The 26,222-nt window shown below is 37.2% G+C and overlaps 1 pseudogene; it reads left to right on the forward strand.

Annotated features, from left to right (window-relative positions):
• Positions 1-26,222, forward strand: part of LOC124974538 (5'-AMP-activated protein kinase subunit beta-2-like) — a 58,290-nt pseudogene that overhangs the window by 1,247 nt on the left and 30,821 nt on the right.

The following is a 26,222-nucleotide window of genomic DNA, read 5'->3' on the forward strand; positions in this document are numbered from 1 at the left end:
GGGGCATTTCATGGGACTTTTTCTCCATTCCTTTCTTTCCTCTCCCACTTCAGAACTTCTTCCTCATCATGTGGTCTGTCTACCCAGTTATCTGTACTTACTTCTTTAAAACTTTCCCAAGGTGATCGACCTCATTGTATTTTTACCCCCTTTCCTACATCAATGACAGGATTTAAGTAATTGTATTTGTCAAACCATGACTGAAGTCATTGGTGTCCTGAATTAAAGCCAAATTGTTCTGTGTGAATTAGGGCCTATTCTAATTCATTCTTTCCCTCACTCCATTCTTGCAATTTGGAAAACAAGAAAATGGTTCATACAATTTTTATGGTCCCACCCAAATCTAAGAGTTTTTGACTGACCCTTTTCTTCCCTCTGTATTTTACTAAAGCCTCTTCAAACTATAATGTTAATTGTTGTTTTGCCTCTTTTATCAGTGGTTTTGCTGTTTTACTTAAAGTAATCAACCTTTTTTTCTAGTCAGCTGCATTCAGTCCTACCACAGAAGTGTCATGTCATAAGTGGAAGGTCTTTGCTCCAAATGTTGGAGCATTAGTAGTTTGTGGCTTTCAGATTCTAAATGAAAAATTCTAAGTTGTAAAATAATTGATAAAAACAGTGACAGTGGGGCCTTCATTGGATGCCAGCCTTTTGCAGCAGGCAATTCAGTGGTTCTCAATCTTATTTATGTAGTGGAATCACCTGAGATTTGTTTAAATACTTTATGGAATATTTGAATCATTCACAAAGTAGGGAGAACAGTATAAAGAACCCTGTGTACCTCTTACCAAGTTTAGTGGTATATCAAAGCATGGATGAATGTATATCATCCATATCCTAATCTATTATTCCTCCACCAATTTTTTCCACCAATTTTTTGAAGCAAATTCCAGATGTCATAACAAATTATGATGTACCTCAAAAGATGAGGGTTTTTCTCTATTTTAACATAATCACAGTCTTATCTGGGATGATTTTAAAAATAGATTCCCAGATCCTATGTCTGAATCAGAATCTTAGGTTATTCTTAGGCATTTGCAAAAATTCCTGTCTAATGCAACCTGTCAGACAGAATGCATTGCTTTTAGAATATGGATACTAGGTTTTCTCTTATGATAATTCCTTGTAATATTGTAAAGGCCTCTTCAGTTTTTTTTTCAGATTTTTTCTTTATTTTAGTTAATTAAGTAATTAATCTGTGCTTCTGGGGCTGAAACCAAAGGCCTCATGCATTCTAGGCAAGTGCTCTATCACCGAGCTACATCCCCAGACCTTGAATTTTATTTCAGATCATGTGCCTGGTTTCTCAGACTGTAGTTTTGATGAATAGTGAGAGACAGTATGAAAAGTAGACTTTTCCATTCCCCATGACCATCACACACAAAAAAGTCCTGCATAAATTAATGGGTCTTTTTTTTTTTAAAGCACTTTATTTTGTTTGGTAATACCTTTACTTAACAGTGTAAAGTCCTTTTTACCTGTTACCAATTTAAGGCAGGGCATAGCAAATATTTTCTGTAAGGACCACATGTTAAATATTTTAAAATATGTAGATAATACAGTCTTTCACAACTGCTTCCACGGTGGCATGAAAACAGCAGTAGATAATAGGCATACAAATGAGTGTAGCTATTTTTCAGTAAAAACTTTATAAAAGCACCTGGCTTATTGGCTGCAGTTTGCCAACTACTGGTCTAAAGGGATGGTAATTAAAAAAGAAAAAAAAAAAACTAAGGAGTTAATATTTTTCAGAATCCTGCAAACTTAATTTGATGATATATTTTGATTATATAATTGTTTTTGTTAAAGGAAAATGTTTTTATTGTCTTTCACTCTTTGAGGTGCCAAAATTTGCATTTCTATAACTCAAATAGAGTAAACCTGTCATAGGTGAGCAAGTATGATTTCAAAATCACTTTTTGGTTCTAGTACTGTCTCTCAGGAGCTAGGCCAACTCCTCTACACTAAGCTACGTACCCAACCACTCTTTCTCCATTTTATAAAATCAATGGTCTTTTTTTTAAATTAATTTTTATTGTAAACAAATGGGATACATGTTGTTTCTGTTTGTACGTGAAGTAACAGCATACCATTTGTGTAATCATACATCTACGTAGAGTAATGATGTTTGATTCATTCTGTTATTATTCCCTTCCTCCCCACCCCTACCACCCCTCTTTTCCCTCCATACAGTCCCTCCTTCCTCCATTCTTGCCCCCCTCACACCCTCCATTATGTGTAATCATTTGCTTATCAGTGAGATTATTCGCCCTTTGGATTTTTGAGATTGGCTTATGTCACAGCATGATATTCTCCAATTTCATCCATTTGCCTGCAAATAACATAATTTTATTATTCTTCATTGTGGAGTAATATTCCATTGTATATATATATACCACAGTTTCTTTATCCATCCATCAGTTGAAGGACATCTAGGTTGGTTCCACAGTCTGACTATTGTGAATTGAGCAGCTGTGAACATTGATGTGGCTGTATCTCTGTAGTATGCTGATTTTAAGACCTTTGGGAATAGGCCAAGGAGTGGAATAGCTGGGACAAATGGTGGTTCCATTCAAAGTTTTCTAAGGAATCTCCACAGCACTTTCCAGAGGGGCTGCAATAATTTGCAACCCCACCAGCAATGTATGAGTGTACCTTTTTCCCCCATCCTCACCAACACTTATTGTTCCTTGTATTCTTGATAATTGCCATTCTAATTGGGGTGAGATGGAATCTTAGGGTAGTTTTGATTTGCATTTCTCTTATTACTAAAAATGGTGAACATTTTTTCATATGTTTGTTGATTGCTTGTACATCTTCTTCTGTGAAGCATCTGTACATATCCTTAGCCCATTTGTTGATTGGGTTATTTGTATTCTTTGTGTAGAGTTTTTTGAGTTCTTTGTATATTCTAGTAATTAGTGCTCTACCTGAAGTATGAGTGGCAAAGATATTCTCCACTCTGTAGGCTCTCTCTTCCCATTGTTGATAGTTTCCTTTGCTGAGAGAAAGCTAGTTTATTTGAATCTTTCCCAGTTGTTGATTCTTGCTTTATTTCTTGTGCTATGGGAGTCCTGTCAAGAAAGTCTGATCCTAAGCCAACAAGTTGAAGATTTGGACCTATACTTTTTTCTATAAGATGCAGGGTCTCTGGTGTGATTCCAAGGCTCTTTATCAATTTTGAGTTGATTTTTGAGCAGGGTGAGAGATAGGGTTTCATTTCATTCTGTTGCATATGGATTTCCAGTTTTCCCAGCACATTTGTTGAAGAGGCTATCTTTTCTCCATTGCATATTTTTGGATCCTTTGTCTAGTATGAGAAAATTGTATTTATTTGGGTTTGTGTCCATGTCCTCTGTTTTGTACCTTTGATCTACCTGTCTATTTTGGTGCCAATACCATGCCGTTTTTGTTACTATTGCTTTGTAGTAGAGTTGAAGTTCTGGTTTTGTGATAACTCCTGTTTCCTTCTTCTTGCTAAGGATTGCTTTAGCTATTCTGGGTTTCTTATTCTTCCAGATGAACTTCATGATTGCTTGCTCTATTTCTTTAAGGTACATCATTGGAATTTTAATTGGAATTGCATTGAATCTGTATAGCACTTTTTGTAGTATGGCCATTTTAACAGTATTAATTCTGCCTTTCCAAGAACATGAGAGATCTTTCCATCTTCTAAGGTCTTCCTCAATTTCTTTCTTCAATGTTTTGTAGTTTTCATTGTAGAGATATTTTACCTCTTTGGTTAGATTGATGCTCAATTATTTTATTTTTTGAGGCTATTGCATATGGAGTTGTTTTCCTCATTTCCCTTTCAGATGTTTCATCGCTTGCATATAAAAATGCTTTAGATTTATGTGTGTTGATTTTATAGCCTTCTATTTTGCTGAATTAATTGATTAGGTCTAGAAGTTTTCTGGAGAATTTTATTTTTGATTCTCTAAATATAGAATCATGTCACCAGCAAATAGTGACAGCTTATGTTCCTATTTTCCTATTTGTATATATTTAATTTCTCTATTCTGCCTAATTGCTCTGGCTAGATTTTCGAGGACAATGTTGAATAGAAGTGGTGAAAGAGGAAATCCCTGTCTTGTTCCCATTTTTAAAGGAAATGGTTTCTGTTTTTCTCCATTAAGAATGATGTTGACCATGAGCTTAGCATAAATAGCCTTTACAATGTTCAGGTATGTTCCCATACCTATTTTTTCTAATGACTTGAGCATGAAGGGTTGTTGTATTTTGTCAAATGCTTTTTCTGTGTCGATGGAAATAACCATATGATTCTTATCTTTAAGTCTAATGACATGATGGATTATGTTTATTGATTTACCAGTGTTGAACCATCCTTGCATTCCAGGGAAAAACCCCACTTGATCATGGTGCATGATTTTCTTAATATGTTTTTGGATACAGTTTGCCAATATTTTGTTAAGGATCTTTGCATCTATATGCATCAAGGATATTGGTCTAAAATTTTCTTTCCTTGATGTGTCTTTGTCTGTTTCTGTATGAGGGTGATATTAGCTTCATAGAATGAGTTTTGTAGGTACCCTTCATTTCTTTTTCCTGGAATACTTTGAGAAGTATTGGAAGGAGTTCTTTTGAAGGTCTTGTACAACTTGGCTGAGAATCCATCTGGTCCTTGACTTTTCTTGGATATTAGGTTTTTAATGGCTTCTTTTTCATTGCTTGATATTGATCTGTTTAAATTGTGTATGTCCTCCTGGTGAAGTTTGGGAGGAGCATATGTCTCTAGAAATTTGTCAATGTCTTCGGTAGATTCTATTTTGTTGGAATACTGATTTTCAAAGTAGCTTCTCATTATGTTATGTATGTCAGTGGTATCTGTCATGATATTTCCTTTTGCATCATGAATTTTAGTAAATTGAGATATCTCTCTCCTTTTCTTTGTTAGTGTGGCTAAGGATTTGTCTATTTTGCTTACTTTTTCACAGAACCAACTTTTTGTTTTGTCAATTTTTTGAATTGTTACTTTTGTTTCAATTTCATTGATTTCAGCTCTGAGTTTAATTTTTTCCTGTCTTCTACTACTTTTTCTGTTATTCTGTTCTTCTTTTTCTAGGGCTTTGAGCTGTAGTGTTAGGTTATTTGTTGTTGACTTTTCATTCTTTTCTGGAATGTGCTCCATGCAATGAATTTTCCTCTTAGTACCACTTTTATAGTGTCCCAGAGATTTTGATATGTTGTATCATCATTCTCATTGATCTCTAAGAATTTTTTTTATCTTCTCCCTGATGTTTTCTGTTTTCCTTATTTTATTGAGTAGCATATTATTTAGTCTCCAAGTGTTGGAGTAATTTTTGTTTTTTTTGTGTCATTGATTTCTACTCTCAGACCATTATGATCTGATAGAACACAAGGCAGTATCTCTATTTCTTTGCATTTCCTAAGGGTTGCTTTGTGGCATAACATATTGTCTATTTTCCAGAAGATTTCTTGTGCTGCTGAGAAGAAACTGAATCCGCTCATTGATGTATGGAATATTCTATATATGTCTATTTCATCTAGGTTATTGATTGTGTTTTTGAGTTCTATGGTTTCTTTTGTTGGTTATTGTTTGGAAGATCTAACTACTGTTGACAGCAGTATGCTAAAGTCATCCAGAATTATTGTTCTGTGGTCTATGTGATTCCTGAAATTCAGAAGGATTTGTTTGATGTACAGGGATGCACCATTATTTGGGGCAAAAATATTTACTATCATTATATCTTCCTGATTTATGGTTCCCTTAAGGAGTAGGAAATGTTCTTCTTTATCCCTTCTGACTAACTTTGGCTTGAAGTCCACTTTATCTGATATAAAGATGGAAACTCCCACTTTTTTGCTGAGTCCATATCCATGGTAGGTTTTTTCACATCCTTTCACATTTAGTCTTTGGTTGTCTTTTTCTATGAGTTGGATCTCTTGTAGGCAGCATATTTTTGGTTCTTTCTTTTTAATCCATTCTGCCAGTCTATGTCTTTTGATTGATGAACTTAGGCCATTAATGTTCAGGGTTATTATTGATATATGATTTGTATTCCCAGTCATTTGGCTTATTTTTGGTTTTTAAGTTGTCTTGGTTTCCCCTTTGAGGGGTTTTTCTTTAAGGTACTTCCTCCCTTTGCTGACCTACATTGTTTTTTTTTTTTTTTTTCATTTCTTCTTCTGGAATATTTTGTTGAGAATATTCTGTAGTGCAGGCTTTCTATTTGTAAATTCTGTTAACTTTTGCTTATCATGGAAGGATTTTATTTCATCTTCAAATCTGAAGGTTAGTTTTGCTGGGTGTAGGATTCTTGGTTGGCAACTATGTTCTTTCAGAGCTTGACATATGTTGTGCCAGTCCCTTCTAGTTTTTAGAGTCTAGGTTGAGAAGTTGACTGCTATCCGTAATGGTCTCCCCTGATATGTAATCTAAATCTTTTCTCTCAAGTCCTTCAGAATACTATCTTTATTTTGAATGTTCAGCATTTTCAGTATAATGTTACTCGGTGTGGATCTGTTGTGATTTTGTGCATCTGGTGTTGTGTATACCTCTTGTAATTGATTTTCCATTTCATTCTTAAGGTTTTTGAAATTTTCTAATATTACTTCATTGAATAGGTTGTTCATTCCTTTGGTTTGTATCTCTGTGCCTTCCTCAATCCCAATAATTCTTAAATTTGGTCTTTTCATGATGTCCCACAGTTCTTGGAGATTCTGTTCATGATTTCTTACCATCTTCTCTTTTTGGGAAACTTTATTTTCAAGATTAAATATTTTGTTTTCATTGTCTGATGTTCTGTGTTCCAAGTGGTCTAGTCTTTTGGTGATGCTTTTCCATTGATTTTTTATTTAGTTTATTGTTTTCCTCATTTGAAGGATTTCTGTTTGGTTTTTCTGCAAATCTCTATCTCTTTGTTGAAATAATCTTTGCTTCCTGCAGGTGCTCTTTCAGCTTATTGGTATCATTAATTGCCTGCATTTGCTCTCTTATCTCATCCTTTGCTTCGTGAATCGTCTTGATCATGTATAATCTGAAGTCCTTTTCTGACATTTCTTCTAACATACTGCCATTGGATTCTATTAATATAGAATTAATATAGAATCTAGATTTGTTTGGATCATTTTCTTCCCTTATTTTTTCATATTGTTCATGTATCTTCCCCTCTAGCAGTGCAGAACTGGGGTATTTCAGATTTCCCCCTGTAGGCTTATAGTGGCCCTATAGGTTTCCAAAACCCTTTCTTTAAGGGGAGATCAATATTAGCAGTGCCCAATTCAGACACTATGCAACCCTAGACCAAATAGCCCCTATGAGAACAATAACAAAATTGTCATAATAAACAGAATGAGTTCAAATATTATCTTCAGTAAAAAAAAAACAGATTTGCAATAAGGTCTGCAGATTCTAATGGAGAACAAAGAGAATGCAGAGGGATGTAGAATGTGGCTGTTAATGAGATAAGAAAATAATATACAGAAGTTCTAGAAAGGGTGAGAGTGTAATCAAAATAAATTGGATGATAGCATGCAAAAAAGGGAGAAAGAGACTGAGGGAACCTTACAGAAATAGAACAACCAATTATGAAATTCATCTGGAAGAATAAAAAACCCAGATTACCTAAAGCAATCCTCAGTAGAAAGAGCAAAGCAGGGGGTATGGCTATACCAGATCTTCAACTCTTCTACAAAGAAATAGTAACAAAAATGGCATGGTATTGGTGCCAAAATAAACAGGTAGATCAATGGTACAGAATAGAGGACATGGACACAAACCCAAATAAATACAATTTTCTCATACTAGACAAAGGGTCCAAAAATATGCAATGGAGAAAAGATAGCCTGTTCAACAAATGGTGCTGGGAAAACTGGAAAACCATATGCAACAGAATGAAATTAAACCCCTATCTCTTACCCTACACAAAACTCAACTCAAAATCGATCAAAGACCTTGGAATCATACCAGAGACCCTACATCTTATAGAAGAAAAAGTAGGTCCAAACCTTCAACTTGTTGGCTTAGGATCAGACTTCCTTAACAGGATTAACATAGCACAAGAAATAAAAGCAAGAATCAAAAACAGGGATAGATTCAAACTAAAAAGCTTTCTCTCAGCAAAGGAAACTATCAGTAATGTGAAGAGAGAGCCTACAGAGTGGGAGAATATCTTTGCCACTCATACTTCAGATAGAGCACTAATTTCCAGAATCTATAAAGAACTCAAAAAACTCTACAACAAGAATACAAGTAACCCAGTCAACAAATGGGCTAAGGAAATGAACAGACACTTCACAGAAGAAGATGTACAAGCAATCAACAGATATATGAAAAAATGTTCAACATCTCTAGTAATAAGAGAAATGCAAATCAAAAGTACCCTAATATTTCATCTCACCCCAATTAGAATGGCGATTATGAAGAACACAAGCAACAATAGGTTTTGGCGAGGATGTGGGGAAAAAGGAACACTCATACAGTGCTGGTGGGGTTGCAAATTAGTGCAGCCACTCTGGAAAGCAGTATGGAGATTCCTCAGAAAGCTTGGAATGGAACCACCATTTGACTCAGCTATCCCACTCCTTGGCCTATACTCAAAGGACTTAAAATCAGCATACTACAGAGATACAGTCACATCAATGTTCATTGCTGCTCAATTCACCACAGCCAGATTGTGGAACCAACCTAGATGCCCTTCAGTTGATGAATGGATAAAAAAGGTGTGGCATATATGTACGATGGAATATTACTCTGCAATGAAGAAAGATAAAATTATGGCAATTGCAAGCAAATGGATGAAATTGGAGAATATCATGCTAAGTGAGATAAGCCAATCTCAAAAAACTGAAGGATGAATGATCTTGCTGATAAGCAGATGAGGACATATAATGGGGGGTGTGAGGTTTAGCATTAGGTTTAGGGTTAGGTTGAGGGTTAGGGATAAGGAGGGTGGTAAGAATGGAGGAAAGAAGGACTGTATAGAGGGAAAAGAGGGGTGGGAGGGGTGGGGGGAAAGGGAAAAAATAATGAATCAAACATCATTTCCCTATGTAAATTTATGATTACACAAACGGTATGCCTTCACTCCATGTACAAATAGAGAAACAACATGTACCCCATTTTTATACAATAATAAAAAAGAAAAAAATAATAAAAAAAGAAAAGTAAAGAAATAAAACTTAAACTTTTTTAATAAGGAGAAAAAAGAAAATCTATAGTATAACAGTCATATAGTAATGAAACCTCCCAGAGTTCAGTAGACTGATCATGAGAAGTACCTGACAATGAGCTTCAAGCCTCCAGCAGGTGTCTCAGGATGTGATTTGCCCCACCTAAAGATCAGATCTACAGTTTCCAGGGTTATCCAAGATGGCCACTCTGGCTTGGAAATGTGTTGGCAAATGGGGAGCTGCATCAGGGTGTGAATATGGTCAGCAGGAGGTCCTGGAGGTGGGATGTGGTTGGTCAGGCAGGGGTACTGGAGGTGCAGTGTGTTTGGTGTGGTTTTGGGATCCTGGAGGCTGGGTGCAATCAGTCAGTCTGGGGTCCTTGTGATAGGTCAGTTGGTCTGGGGATTCTGGCGGCAGAGAGCAGTCAGTCAATGCGAGGGCCCCAGAGACAAGGAGTAATTGGTTGGGCTGAGGGATCCTGGAGATGGGACTTTGTCAGTCTGGCCAGGGATCCTAAGGGGCCTGGCTATTTTCTCAAAATGGCAGCAGCCACGTGTAATCAAACCTGCAGGTCCTGTGACAGAGATCTCCCAGGCAACAGCAGGCAGCTAGTGCTCCACTGGTGGTCGGCAATCAGTTTTAAGAATAAATCTTCAGGAGAGAGGGCTCACATCTGGGTAGATGCACAAAGCTCTAGCGAGGCTCTCTGTGGACCAAATAAGTGGTGGCTGACATCCAGCACAGGAACAGTGTGACTGAATGGTCTTTTTTAAAAATTTTAATTAATTAACTATTTAATCTGTGGTTCTGGGGCTTGAACCCATGGCCTCGGATAGGCTAGGCAAGTGCACTGGCACTGAGCTACTTCCCCAGGCCTTTAATATTAAATTTTTAATGTCTCTTCTTTGTGTAGCTTATTGGCTAAAATAGAGTTTACAATTTTTTTATGAAGTTTGATATCTGTAACTTTCTTTACAGTTGATGATTGAGATCTGTTTATAGTTGCTTGTGAAAAATATATACCTGCCTTAATTTTTAAAAATATAGCCATCTTTTGTTTTCATTTTTTTCTTTCTCTTAAGAGGTACTCAGAAGTATGTTATAATTGCCTACCTATGAATTAAACTGGCAATAGGGAGTAGGGTTTTCTTTTTTCTTTTTAAGGGCAATCTTGAGGCTCTGAAGGGTAAGTAATATATGCAAACTCAAAAGTTAGACTATGATTTATGCAGCACTTGAGCATATGTCATTGGACCAATTTTGGTTCAAGATGAGTTCTTTTTCTTTGGCTTCTAAAAATCTGATTTATTCTAATTTTAAGGCTTATTTCCTGAGCTAAAGCCTAGCACTTCTCTCTACTCTAAGAAGGAGAATGATCTTTTTAAGAATTCTTTTAAGAAGGAATAGGATAACCTATTCCTTCTTACAGCTCCCTGGGGACAAAGCGTTTGTATCATGGCAGCAGGATTTGGATGACTCCTTAAAGCCCACCCAGCAGGCTCAGCCTACTGTTATTCACTGGTCTGAAGGAGGCAAGGAGGTCTTCATTTCTGGATATTTCACTAACTGGAGCACCAAGATTTTACTGATTAAGAGGTGAAGATATGTTTCTTGGTTGAGGCCGAGGGGTCCAGGAATAGAGCCTGACCTGTTATCCTTTCTAATACAAGTGAACAGGCTAGATTTTCCATCTCCACCCTCTAGATGCTTTCTTTGGAATATGTCCTATTCTGTGACCACTTAGTATCTATGGCATTATTTTTTAACCTCATTGTGAGTCAGATGCATTACCACTTAAAATATCATTACCTCAAGAGAATTTATAATAGCTTTGTGGGCATATTCTTGAGGATGGTGTTATACAGGTCTTTTATATGCTTGGAAGAAGCCTGTAACTGACAGAATCTGTTGCTGTGACTTCTGCACTAAAGCAAAATGCACTGTAAAATTCGAGGTGGTAGTGATATGTAGTACTGGCAGAGCAATGATGAATTAACTGATTAACAGAATGGCCCAGATAACCAGATAGATCATTTTCCAGTAATGGCTCCCCAAAATAAGGAAAGTACCTTAAGGTACCAAATCTGTTAAGGTGCTTATACTTGTGAGGGATCTGTTCTGCTAGAGCAAAATAGTTATACCAAGATGAACCATTTTGGGAGATTATTGACTACTTTTTTCTAGGCATTGGTTTAAGAAACAAAGTTGTTGGAAGGGTTGGAAACATATATCCAAGATGATATAGGTAAAGAGATTGGATGTATACATTATTTTTTACACAAGGGACACAGTGGCTTAGGGATATGGGAAGTCATTGGAATAATACTATAATTACCACTTGGTTTTCTATATTCTGTCTTCTTAAAGGAACTTGACTGACCTTCTGTTTTCTTCTATGGCCATAATGACTTCATTGCCATCTTGGGTCTCCCTGCTGGGAGAGAACCAATACAAGTTTTTTGTAGTTGGACAGTGGGTTCATGATCCATCAGAGGTAAGTCTTGGATCTCCAAAGGTCACCATGACTTAGCAGCCTCATTCTAACCATCATTGCTCTCTGAATTGATGGTAGCAGTTCCCTTACCCTAAAGGATTTCTCTCAATAAAATATGGAGATGCTGAGTGTGATCATTTGTAACCTTTAATAGATGCAGAGAGGAGGATGAGTGGAAGAGAGAGATTTGGAAAAGAAATTCAAGAATTTTTTTCTGCTTATTGTTTCAGTGTATGGTTACCAGTCAGGTTGGCATGATTAGCAATTTGACCCATGTCAAGAAATCTGATTTTGAGGTGTTTGATGCTTTAAAACTAGATTCAAGGAAAGCTGTGAGACATCTTGTTGAGGTAATTTTATAATATTTGCTCTCTTTTGTCTTGTTTTTCTTATAACACAGTAGTGGTTTTTAAATTTCCTTCTTGAAAGTAATCTTTTAATTCTGTTTTTTATTTCCATTTCTTCTCAGGAATCTTCAGAATCATTGATATATGTGCACATATTTCTTATATAAACATTTAGATCCTATTCTTTATATCAAAAAAGTCTCAGTCTAGTGTACTTTAACTTTTAACCAAGTATCTACAGTGAGACATTTATTTTGCATTGCAGCCCATTACACACATACACATATATACAGAAGTGTAATATGTGGTATCATGTTTGCCTTTATTCCCTGTGATGTATTCTTTTCTGTGTTTTAAAAATATTTATTTAGGTACTGAAATTGAACTCAGAGACCCTCTACCAACTGAGCCATAACCACAACCCCTTTTATTTTGAAACAGGGTCTTACTAAAATGCTGTGACTGACCTTGAACTTGAGATCCTCCTGCCTCAGCCTTTTGGGTCACTGGGACTACAGGCATGTGCCACAGCACATGGCTGCTATTGTATTTTTTACAGCCCAATAGTGGGCTATAGCCTATTGTTTGAAAACTCTTTGTAGTAATATTTCAAGTTTTCCATTGACCTCTGGTGGTATCACCCAGCAGAGACTAGATGTGCCTTGTTTATCTTACTAAGCTGTCTCAGCTTAATCTGCCAGTTTGATGAATCGGTTGGCCGTTCTGTAGTTTTATGAGACCCTACAAATATAGTAGTCATTGGGGAAAAGTAGCTTAAAAACACACACACACACACACAAACAATATCAGGCAGTTCTTTTGCATATAATCAAAATTTTGTAAATTTTTGATTTAAAAACTTCCCTTGTATCAGAAAAGATCTCTCTATACTTTTTTAATTTTTTTTTTCTTGCAGTGCTGAGGATTGAACCCAGGGCCTTGTGCTTGCAAGGCCACTCTGTCAGCTGAACTATATCCCCAGCTCCTTTTGTTTCCTATAATATTATTTTTTCCAAGACCTTCATCTCTACTTAATTTACTATGTCAGTAATGCAAATATTCTCCAAACCACATTCATAATTACTGTTTTGCTACTTTACAGTAAGAGCTATGCCTGTCTAAGGAACTGTGCACTGTATTTATGCTGAGTATTCTTCTTGCTTTGAATTCAAAACCTACCTGTGCTACTAAGGAGCTTTACCAATGGGCAAGGTCCTCAATTCTTTTGGTTCTGTATTCCATAATGGTAAAATCAGGGGTTGGACTCATTGTTTTGCAGCAATCACAAGTCCTGAAGTGAAACACATTAATAATCACAGGGCATAAGGGTGACATGTTGTTTCTAAAACTTCATAGTATAATAATTATTTAGGAAATTTTGGATAATAATGTTTTCATTATATAAGCTCCCAAAGTTAAGTTAGACATTCTTTTTGACTGGTAGGCAGAGATTTAAAAGGGTTTAAAGATACCAAATTAAATAATGAGGCCACTGGTAACTACATTTTTGCATTATATAATTCTGGCAAAGCAACCAATGAATAATAGTCAATCATAACTATACAGAGAGAAGACTAGGATACTTTTGATATTTCTCACTTTCCTCTTTCACCTAATTTCCCAATCCATTCAGGTAAGCCTTAGAATACATTTTTATTAGGTTTTAATTTGCACTAAGTTTAGTGTAGCCAGTTACTTAACCAATTTGTATTTTTTTAGGATCATGATGATGATGAAAAAGAAATTAAAAAAAAACTATTCTGTGTACTTCCCAGCAGTGATTTGTGGATTGCAAGATATAATAACTGGATGTGCTTTGGAAAGTTTTTAAGATACCATATAATATCACTGTATTTATTAATTTTGCTTTTGCTACATATATGTTTAATTGAAATCAGTTCTTTAAATGAAGTATTATAATTTTCCACTGGAGACTATAAAATATTTTTTTAAATCTTTAAACAAAATCTGTTTTCTTTATTGTTAAATTTTTCCTTCTATGATGTATTATTTTTTCCATTTTTGAAGTATAATTTACATACCATAAAATTTATCCTTTAAATTGTACAGTTTCATAAGTTTTAGTATATTCAGAGTTGTGTTACATTACCACTAGTTCCAGAGCATTTTTATCATCCCCAGAAGAAACCCTAACCCATTTGCAGTCACTTTCCATTTCTTCCTCTCTCATACTCCTATCAACCACAAGTCTACTTTCTGTCTTTATGGATTTGTCTATTCATGGTATTTTTTTTTTGAGACTCTTTCACTTAGCTTAATGTTTCAGGGTTCATCCAAATTGAAACATGTATCTATTTATGACACAATAATATTCCATGGTATCGACATACCATTTTGTTTATTTGTTATTGCTAGAAATTTGTATTGTTTCTGTTTTTTGATACCATAAACATTAGCATACAAGTTTTCATGTGGACATATATCTTGGATATATATTTGGGAATGTAATTGTTGAGTCACATGGTAACTTTCTGTTTAATTCTTTGAAGAAATACCAAACTGTTTTCCCATATGGCTATGCTATTGTAGATTCCCACTGGCAATGGGAATACTGTAGTTTGAAAGTTCCAACTTCTCCATCTTTGCCAGTATTTATTAGTTTGCCATTTTAATTATAGTCATCCTAGTGAGTATGAAATGGAATCTTACTGTGGTTTTGATTTGCATGTCCCTAATGGCTATTATATAGCTTTTATTCTTATTGCTGCAGTCATTGTAGTATCAGAAATCTTAGAATTTGTAACCTTGTTATGTATTGCTTGGGTGGGGGAAAAATGAAATCTAATTTGTTCATATTGTTTGAAAGTTTGCAAGGCCTCTTCACATCCATTATCTTTTAGTTTCCTCAATAACATTGGAAATAGGGCAAGGATTCTTATTATTTTTATGGATGAGGAAACTGACTGTGGTAAAGGCATTTTCCAAGGTTGTAAAGCTGATAAATAGGGTAGTTCTTTCCTTACCTCAAGACTATGACCCCTCTCCTCTTCATGGAATCTTGTTGCCATGTTAGGAAATTTTTTCCTTGCACTACTTGATGCTTGGAGACCCAATGGGTTAAAAGTTATGATCCATGACTTATATATTTAACATTAGTGGCCATGTATTTTTCTATGCTTTGTAGTAATTTTTGTACTTTTGCTCATATTTTTGGAAATATCTTTTAGATCTTTACAGCTCACACCCTGGGCCTTATGGTCAAGAAATATATGTATTTTGATCTGAAGAGAGATTCAAATCCCCACCCACCCTTCTTCCTCACCTACTCCAATTTATTCTTAGCAAGGTCATTAATATTTCTGTGAGTATCCTGAGAATAGTGCTGGAGAATCTGGGGAACTGTAGAATTAATTTGGCCAAAATTCAGTAATCCTAGAAGTTGAGATTACTATAAAGGTATATTGAGGTTATAAATCATATACATAGGAATAGCACTGTAGAATACTTTTATCAAACCTCATTTGTTAGCTTATTCAGGAACTAAAACAAAAGCTTATACTTGTCTCTGTTCCTGAAAAAAATCAGTACTGCAGTGTATTCTAGAACTAATTTCTGAGATTTCTATTCCAACATGAGATAAGGGACACTTATCATTTTGGGATATACAAAAGAGTTACCATTTTTGTTTGCATATAATTGACTTCTATATTTTTTCTCATTGACTCTCACTAAGATTACTTTTGCCATTTAATGCAAATATTCCATAGTTGTCATAGGTAAGATTTTTTTTATTGTAAACAAATGGGATACATGATGTTTCTCTGTACATGGCGTAAAGGCATACCATTTGTGTAATCATAAATTTACACAGGGTAATGATGTTTGATTCATTCTGTTATTTTTCCCCTTCCTCCCAACCCCTCCCACCCCTCTTTTCCCTCTATACAGTCCTTCCTTTCTCCATTCTTGCCCCCCCAACCCTAACTCTATCCCTAACACTAACCCCTCCCACCCCCCTTTATGTGTCATCATCCACTTATTAGCAATATCATTCTTCCTTTGGATTTTGAGATTGGCTTATCTCACTTAGCATGATATTCTCCAATTTCATCCATTTGCCTGCAAATGCCATAAATTTATCATTCTTTATGGCTGAGTAATATTCCATTGTATATATATACCACAGTTTCTTTATCCATTCATCAATTGAAGGACATCTAGGTTGGTTCCACAATCTATCTATTGTGAACTGAACAATTATGAACATTGATGTGACTGTATCTCTGTAGTATGCTGATTTTAAGTCCTTTGGTATAGGCCAAGGAGTGGGATAGCTGGGTCAAATGGTGGTTCCATTCCAAGTTTAAGATTTTTTTTTTAACTGTGTTAAGATTAGCAGATCTTGATGCTTAGGGTTTCTGCCATGAACTGAGAATTTTCCAAATTTTCTGTAATAAGCATGTATTATTGATAAATACTGGAGCAGATACACTATTGAAAGGAGATAAAGATAAGGTGTTCTTAACAGTCCTAGAAAGCTCTAAGAGTAAACTGATGATTTGTCCATACAACTAATGTATTCTTTTAAATTTTTTTGTGTGTCTCTTAGTGTGATCCAGTCTTACTTCCTGAGCCCACACATGTTATGCTGAACCATCTCTATGCATTATCTACTAAGGCAAGTGATGTCCTTGGTTCTTCACATCTCAGCTATATGAAAGGTTAGGGGTAACATGTTGTGCAGTGGTTACTTGCTCAGCTACTTCATTTTACCTGAAGGTGACAGTAATGGTTAAGAACTTTCCTTTTAGTCAGTGGGTCATTTGTTTTTAATTTCATTTGCTGTGTCTGTGTTCTGGCTGACTGACTTGTCCAGTGATTGAATGGTCTATTTTATTTCCCAGTTTCTTTTTGGGTGGCTAGATCCTTTATACCACCTACTTATTTGAGTTCATAGCAGTAAGACATCATTTGCCAAAAGTTAGGTTTAGCTTCTAGTTCAAAGAATACTTGAATGTGATAGTAAGACTTCTTTCTCCCATTTTAAATGTGGAATTCAGCTACTTTTAGGTGCCACTGTCATATATACCCAAATACTTGCTTCTATCCTGTACAGTAGGCAAAGGAGAAATGTGACCAGACTTGCCCTGTCCCCTGTAGCTCTAGAGTCCTCCTTGCTTTCTCTGCTATTTTAGATTCTGGGATGAAAATTTCTGTTCGGTTCTATATTGTCATGTCTGGGTTTAGGCTGTTAGAATAAAGTTATACATCTCTGTGGCTGTCAAACTAAGCTGATCGTGATCAGAATGACCTGGGAATGTTTGTGAGCATACAGATTCAGTGACTCCATCTTCAAAGATTTCAAATAAGAGCATCAAGATTCAGTCACATCCCTAATCCTTTTTGTGTTATTTTTATTTTGAAACAGGACCTCACTAAGTTTCTGAGGCTGTCTTTGAACTCGTGATCCTCCAGTCTCAGCCTCCCAAGCCATTGAGATTATAGCCATGCATCACCATGCATGACACACTGCTTTTATTTATTAGATGTGTGTAACTACATTAGGAAAATCACTGGTAGAGTGACTGTAATAGATTATATGGTAATATATAAAATTTAAAAATATATTTTTGAATTTCACTTTTATAATTACCTTGTGAGCTATTATTTTTAACCCCAGTTTTATAGATAAACTAAGGCTCACAGAAGGTCAAATTGCTAGTAATTAACAGAAAGGACTGAGATTCAGTCTCCTTATCCTAATTCCATGTTATATGCTCTGCATCATCCTACCATGTTTACCAAATAAGTCTTTCTTTCACCTCATTCTCATTTCTACAAAATTTTTGCTGGGATTGTGTGTACTGGTGTGTTTTACTATGTTAGATCCAGGGCTGGTGCATGCTAGGCAAGCACTCTACCCCTGATATCCACCTCAGCATTTTTATTTAATTTCAATACAAGATCTTGCTAAGTTGCCCAGGCTTGACCTTGAACTTGCCTTAGACTCCTGAGTAAGTAGTATTACAGGCATGCACCACCATGCCCAATTAAATTTGAATTTTTACCCACCTTCTGTCATATTTAGGCTATGCATCAGCATACTCTGGTCAAAATGTTAATCTGAGATGCATTTATTATGGATAATACAGTATGGGGTGGAAGGTAGGAAAATATATAGGTTTCTAAATTAGATTGACTTGGGTTCTTTGGCTACTGAAAAAAAATGACACCATGATTCCATCAAAGCCAAACTTGAATTGACTTGTGCTTTCTAAAGCATCTTTTTCTGATCTACTTGACCTGTGACCTTTTACTTTATCCCTTCTAAACCTACCCCGCCTCTCCAGTAGTGACAAGGACCAGTGACAAAGGTGGCTCAGGAACATTCTGAATCTCTCTTCTCCTTTCCCTCTGGCCTCTGTGGTAACCATCCAGTAGCACATACGTAATTCTGGAGTGCCACCTGCCTTTGCCTAACATCCCCTGACTCCAGGGCACTTAAATTGACTGAACATGAACTGCTTCATGCTTTATGTTCAGTTAGCACTTTTCATACACTCATTCATATTCTGAAAGAAGTTCCTGTATTGAGTTTTTCTTTTGTCAGAAGTCAGAAGGCCTAAGGTAATATGCTGTGTATTTTAAGACCCCAAGTAGTTTTTCACATACTTCTCTACTACTTGGAATCCAATTTCTCTTTGTTACTGCTTCCAAAGTTCTTAATAGTGACAGGTTGTGAGAAGATCAAGTAAAGATATTGGGTATCTGAAGGAGTGAATATTACTGCAGGCCTGTGTACCTGGATCTTAAGGGGGGAAATTCTGACTTCCATACCCATTGATAACTCAGAAATGTGACCCTACAGCTCTTCTTCTTTTCAGGGATTTCTGTTATCAATTACAAAATTGCAGTTCTGGGCCACAATTATAAGTTGGGATTTAGAACTGAATAGTCACATGGGTGTTGTCCTTAACAGGGCCTTAAAAAATAAGTGAAAGGGAATTTGGAGAGGCTAAGGACATTTTAAATACACAAATGTTTGGGAATGTTTGTGATAACCTGAAGATGGTGTTTCTCTTCCCCAGTTAATAGAGTTGCATTCTGTAGATTGCCTGGGAGAGTGATTTACATTTAGAGCATTTATTATGTATTATTTATTATTATTATAGATTAAATAAAAGGAATTGACAATCCAGAGATCCAACAGATCAAGAGCTAGTCTGAGCTCAGAGGATTCTGAGGGTAGCATCTTATTTTCAGATGCAGCAGAGAACTGTGGTAGCAACTACAACTAGATGAACTAAAAGTTCAGGAGAAAAGGTAGAACTGTCCATGGTGGACTGAGATCAATAGTCATTTTATCCTCTGGGGCAATTTGCTGATTATGTGTCTGGACAGTGAATGACCTTTGCTAGTCAGAGTATATCTGTTAAAGTAAAAAAGCTCCTAGCAGTATGAGCTAATAGAGGGTGAGTTGGAAACTTGAGGGACTTCAGATGTGCAGCCAGTTTTATAACAAAGACACTTACTATATGGGAACTGTAGAGAGACACCACAAATTCTTGTAAGAAGCAGAGTAAAATCTCTTAAAGAAGTATGATGCTAAGGTTATAAAGACTAAAGCAAGAGTACTCAACTAAAGCATATGGTTCCAAAATATTTTCCAAGTATTAAAGTAAGGTAGAGTATTATAACTAAAGAGCTTCCCAAAATGTTTTTGAAGAAGCAAACTGAAAACCAGAACAAAACTCATGGATACCTGTCAGAATAAAACATGTCCACCTCTCAACATGGTCAACAGCTACCATGATTGACAGCCAATCAAAAATTACTAGGAAGATTTCTAAGCAAAATGGAATAACATAAACTAGATTTACCCTGCCACCAAAAACAACATTCCAGACACATTTTATGAACCAGTAGTTTTCAGTCATTGTCTTAGTCTATTTGTGCTGCAGTAACAGAATACTGAAGATTCAGAAATTTGCCAAGAAGCCAGGCATGGTGATACATGCCTGCAATCCCAGCAACCCTGGAGGTTGAGGCAGGGAGAACACAAGTTTGAGGCCAGCAGTCTCTAGCTTAGTGAGGTCCTAAGGAGCTTAGTGAGAACTGTTTCAAAAATTTTAAAAATGGCTTGTTACATGGTTATGGTTAAGTACCTCTAGATTCAATCCCAGGTATACACACACATACACCATATATGTATATGTACACATAGACATGTAAAATATTTACTTATTACAGTTCTGGAGACTAGGAAGTCAAGAACAAGGGGCTAGTATCTGACTAGGGCCTTTGTACTATGTCATCCCATGTAGAGGGTCGAACTCAATCTTTTACAAGGAATTCACTCCTTTGATAATGAACATGTTCTCACAGTAACGGTTTTATTCTATTAATGAGGCAGAATCTTCATGGCCTAATCACCTCTTAATTTTACTATAATGGAATTTAATTTTGTAACATACTTTTTGGGAGATACATTCAAACTACCATAGATATTAAATACCAAGCAATAAAGAATGATGACCTCTGAAATATGGGAAGTGAATGAGGCGACCCTTTAATTGATTGCCTCAGCTTACTACCCTGAGAATATTTCTGAGTTATGACTGTAAATTTCTGAGTTATGAAATTCCAGCCTACTGAACTGCCTAAGTTTAGAACATGGAGTAGAGAAGGGTTTTCCATTAGTAGTAGGGAACATTTCTCTCAAGACTGAATGCTGATAGTAGGCATAAAAATGACCCTCCAAAGATATCTTTGTGTTCATTTCCAAAATCTATGATTAGGTTAGCTTATATGCCAAAGTGTAACTAAGATTATAGATGGAATTAAGCTTAGCTTGAAATGGGGAGTTTGCCTTGGATTATTCAGTTGAACCCAACTATAAATGGAAGAAGCTCTGAGTGATATGATATGAAAAGTTCTTGACCTATGTGCTGGTTTTGAAGTTGGAAAAAGAGGATAATAAACCAAGCCATGTAGGTAGCCCCTGGGAACTAGAAATTGAGGAAATGGATTCTCTCCTAGAGCCTCCAGGAGAAACTTTAATATTAACTGAGAGAGACTCATTTTGGAGTTAGGAACCAAAGAAATGTAAGATAATTTGTGTTGTTTTAAACCACTGAATTTGCTGTAATTTGACACAGTGGTCATAGAAAAACTAATGCAAAATCTTAAAATGCCAAGTCATGGGGATCAAGTTACTTCAACATATCTGCATCTCAGAACAAAGCTCAAACATATGAACAGAAAAAAAAATACCAAGCACCAAGCAAGATAAAATTTACAATATCTGATTTCTAATAAAAAAATGAAGCATTCAAAAAACAGGAAAATTATACCATAATGAGAAAAAATAATTGAAATTGACTCAAAATTTAAAGAGAATAGACACAGCAGACAACGGATATTGAAAGATATATTTTTTCCTACATTTTTGGAAAGATTAACTATATGTCCACACATGTACATATTTATATCACTTGAGCTTCAAGAGATTAGTACTACAAATCATGAGAGAAAAGATACTCAAACATTGCTGTTGGATATGGAAAATGAAAAACCCCAAAATAGTGAGGCCTGAGATAAGGGAATGAAAAAGAAAGTCATACATTAATACTATTGATCCTTTCCCAGTTCATTCCTGCCCAATGACAGAAAAATCCCATAGAAAGGAATCCAAAGCATTGATCCTTCCCCAGGTATATCCTGTCCCAGTGGCAGTACAATGGCACCCTGAAGGGAAAGAGATAAGTACTGAACACTAACCCCAGACCCTCCATTTTTCTTCAAGTAAAAATACTGCCCAGTAAAAATAAATTTTCAAATTCTCACAAAGCTGTTTCCTGAGTGCTCAAACTGCTGACTCAGCCCTGTTCCCATTTCACCCAGTAAGACTGACCCCAATTTCTGAGTGCCCAAGCAGAGTGCTCATTACTTAAGTCACCTCTCAGTAAAACCTATATAAACCCAGTCTTCTCCTTTATTCAGTGGCCCATTTTCTACCAGGAGAGTGGGTCCAGTGGTGTCACCCCATTCCCACCCCTCATCCAGTCCTGCATGAGACTTCATTCCCGAATAAAGAGCTGATCTGTGAAGTTTGTGTCCACACCAGTCTTTTTGTGCAAACAATTGCAAAACAATACAAACCACCCAAAATGGAAAAGGCTTTTAAAAATGAACAATGCAGGGGAATTCAAGATCATGGGCTAGTGGAATGCTGTATTCCTTGTTGTTCCATGAACTGGAATTCGAGCAGCAGGAATACTGCTTTGAGAGATTGGTGAAAGAGGGATTTTACTAAAATAGTATTGGACCATCAAAGTATCTTAGAGACTCAGAAATTTGGGTACAAGATTATGTAGAGGGAAATGAGAGGGAGGAGGGGTTTCAAAAATGGTGGAATGGGACAAACATCATTACCCTATGTACATGTATGATTATGTGAATGGTATGAATCTACATCATGCACAATCATAGGAATTAAATAATGTACCCCACTTCTGTACAATGAATCAAAATGCAGTCTGTAAAACAATAAATAAATAGTTTTTTTTTTTTAAAGACTACATTAGGGCCCAGCAGTCTGCAGTGCTGGTTCAACAGAGGGAGGGACAATGCAGAGAAACACAACAGATTTTGTAAGAAAAATTCTGAGATCAGAAAATCAGCCTGCCCTCAGCTGATCCAGAGGCTGCACTGTACATGGTTTTTACCCACTGGTGCCAAAGAACTGAGGCAGGAGGCATCTTGAGGTGGCCATGCTGCAGCACCTGCTACAGGAGCTGGGAGATATGAGCAAACACATCTATGTTACTATCTGGGTTGCTGACTTTGTTGTCTATGTTCAACACAGAATTGAAGAACAGGACACAGAGATAGCAAGAAAGAAGCAGTTTTATTGACAAAGGTAACAGAGATAGAATTTTCTGAAGAGAAGTGGCCCCAGAACTGGGAATCCTTTGGGTGGCTTTTGGCCTGTTCTTTTTATGATGTCTGGAATTTTCCCCTTTTCTTATTTCTTCCCCTGTCTACACACACCTCACTCTTATCAGTTGGTTTCTTCTATGTCCATGTGTCTGTTATAGCTTTCCTATTAGACAATGGCCCCCTGCCCTTTGCTTTGGGGAACAGAACATATTTTACCCAGGGGAATTCAAACTGGAAAGGTGAAGGGGAGCCTGACTCACTTTCCCCTTTGAGTCTGGTGGCTTGCAGAACCAGGTCAGGAATTTGAACAGGTAGGTGTATAAGCTCAAGAACCAAACCCAAGAAGTCTGGAAAGGCTGTGTCCCTGGGCAGCAGAGTGGTGAAGGATTGGCTTCCCTGTCCCACGAGTGATGACTCCTGGAATCCAGACTCCCAGCAGAGATAGGGTAAGTACTGAACCCTACATGTTGATCCAGTTTCTCCAGAGCAGTCACCACCCCTGAGACCTGATTAGACCTAAGCTCCAACTACAGAAACTCCACTCTTAGATCTCTGCAGCAGCCACACCCTGGGAGTGCAGTGATCTGCCTTGTGCCCACAGAATTTCAACTGACAGGATTTCCCATCCCATTCTACCTCCTACTGGTGAGAAGGGAAGCAGATCATTTTTGAACACCTACTGGCAACTTGGTGAGCAATACAAAAAGAGGAAGATCTAAACAACCCTTTGTCCTTATGCTCATGCTCAGTTCATCATTCAAGAACAAATGGAAAGAAAGACAGTTGGACATAGACAGTGAACAAAAAGTGAAAAGGCTCCCAGACAAACCACTCCACACATGGGAACTCACACAAGATATTTTAATAGGTAGACTAACAGTGTCTGCCCTGAAGAGAGAGAGAGCCTGTTAGAGACAGTGTGGCAGGGGAGCTTTGTTTAAGTACTTGGATTGCCTGGGCTAAGGATGGTCAGGTCAATTGCTGAGCAGTTAAAATTTGCAGGCTAGGGCTGGTGAGATAGGTCAGTTGATAGAGTGCTTGCCTTGCATGCACGAGGCCCTGGGTTGGATCCAAAGCACCACAAAAAAAATATTTTTGTGGGCTACAGATTAAGCCAATGACTGCCAAACACAAGATGACAAGTGGGCCAATGGCTGACTAGGATAGTAGACAGAAAGCTGGGGGTGCTGTCATGTCTCCTTGCCTTCCCCTGCAGGCATGTTCTGTGCCAAACTGCTCAGGAAGAAGCCCAGCTAGGTCCTAGGCTACCCTGGTTGTAGTCAGTCCAAGGCCCAAGGTGAAGGCCAGACTGCAGGGCAAAACCAGTGCCTGCCTCCTACCTGCCACTGCCAGGTGACACCTGGCAGGTTCTTGCAGGCAGAGCGCTGCTTTGGCAGCTGTGGACTTGCCTTGCTGTGTCTGCTCACCAGGCAGCCCACTGAGCCCTACAGTGAATATATATTCTCACTGACAATTTTGACCACCTCAGTGGAAACGATGTCTTAATCTTTCATTAAGAATTTGTGTGTGTGTGTGTGTGTGTGTGTGTGTGTGTGTGTGGTGCCGATTGGTTCATGGACATATATATGTACACATATTTGTTTCTTTTATTCTTTTTTATCTAATGTCCTTTTTTATTGTTTTATTTCAAGGACAAGTTTTATGAAGTAAAAATTCATCTTTTTTGGGGTACAAATGCATCAGTTGTGTAGCCACCACCACAAAGAGATAAGACAGTTTTATCACTCAAACAACCCCTGGATGCTGCCTCTTTGTGACCAACCCCTCCTACATCCTGGAAACTACCCATTTGTTTGTTCTATTGGTATAGTTTTGCTTTCCTTGGGCATCATATGAATGGAGTTGTCAGTAGCCTTTTCTTTTTTTTTATATAATGGTAATTGAACCCAGGGTCTTGCCCATGTGCACCACATTAAGTTACATCCCTTTTTAATCTTTTTGTGCTCAAAATAATAGTATATTTGAAACAAAAAAGTTTCTATTCTTGTGTGTATCAGTAGTTGGTTACTTTTTTATTGCAGAAAAGAACTCCATAGTATAGATGCAACAGTTTGCTTATCTGATACTTACCAGTGGAAGTATTCAAATTTGCTTAAATTTAAAAAATCAATGCATCTCATATGACTGCCAGAATTAATGTCTGGCTGTCTGTCCCATGATTGACCAATTAAATTAAGAGGCAAGGTGTTGACTTAAGGAAGGTGACTTTATTTGGAAAGCCAGCTCAATAAGAGAAAAGGGGAATTCTTGTCACAAAGACCTTCTTGTGAGAAAGCTGATTTAAGATGGCTCATATAGGTAGCCTTTGGTGGTTCCCCAGACTGTTGGGCATCTTCCTGCAGCAGGAGGCCTGGATGATGAATATCCTACCAGATTACTTAGTTATGAGGTGTTTTTCACTTTCTGCAAGTCTCAAAAACCATGATCTGGGCTGGGGTTGTAGCACAGTGAAGCTCATGCCTAGCATTTGTTGGGTACTGCGTTCAGTTCTCAACACCACATATAAGTAAACAAATAAAGGTACTTTGACAACTAAAAAAAACTTTAAGAAAAAAAGAATATCCTTTCTCTGTTGTTACATACTACAAACTCCCCCACAATGAATGTACATCATCCTTCTTTGGTTAGTTGCAAATCCAGCTAAGTCCTGAAACATCCTCATGCATGGTTTCACTAGCTTGAATGAAGCCATGTGGGTGGGGCTCTGCATGGCTGCCATTTGTTCCCAGACCTTCTCCTTGAGGGATGGTGAAGGGTATAGGTGTGATCAAGGCCTTTCCTCTCAGTACCCAGCCTAGACACAGCCATCTCATGTGGGGAAGTGTGTGTGTGAAGGAGGGTGGGGTGCAGCCACTGAGGGAAGGTGTGATGTGTGGGTGAAGATTGAGTGCTTGACTTTAGGAAAGGACTGAACAAGAAAACATCTGCTTCTGAGAGTAGAGCAAGCCAGAGTGTGTGAGTGTGTAAAAGCAAACACCCTCAAAAGCTAATCCTTTCCTGGACCTGGGGAAGCCAATGGATAGCGGGCGCCCAGCAGGCTATAGCTCTTTTGGCCGATAGATGGAAGTGTTGTACCATGTCTGTGTTCTTCTTCTGCAGTTGCCCCATTCAACATCCTTGAAAGACCCATTAGCCTCTGTGTTCTGGCGGAGAGGGACAATAGAGACCACCGTCCATTTCCTTGAAGCAATGTCTCACAGAACAGGGGGTTGGAACCAGTTTTCCTGAGTTCTCTCCTTGGGAGGCCTCCATCTCTAGAGAAATGAGAGTTTCTTGAAGCTTCAGCCTTAAGAAAGAGGTCCAAA

The sequence above is a fragment of the Sciurus carolinensis genome, unplaced genomic scaffold, assembly GCF_902686445.1.
Source record: "Sciurus carolinensis unplaced genomic scaffold, mSciCar1.2, whole genome shotgun sequence".
NCBI lineage: Eukaryota > Metazoa > Chordata > Mammalia > Rodentia > Sciuridae > Sciurus > Sciurus carolinensis.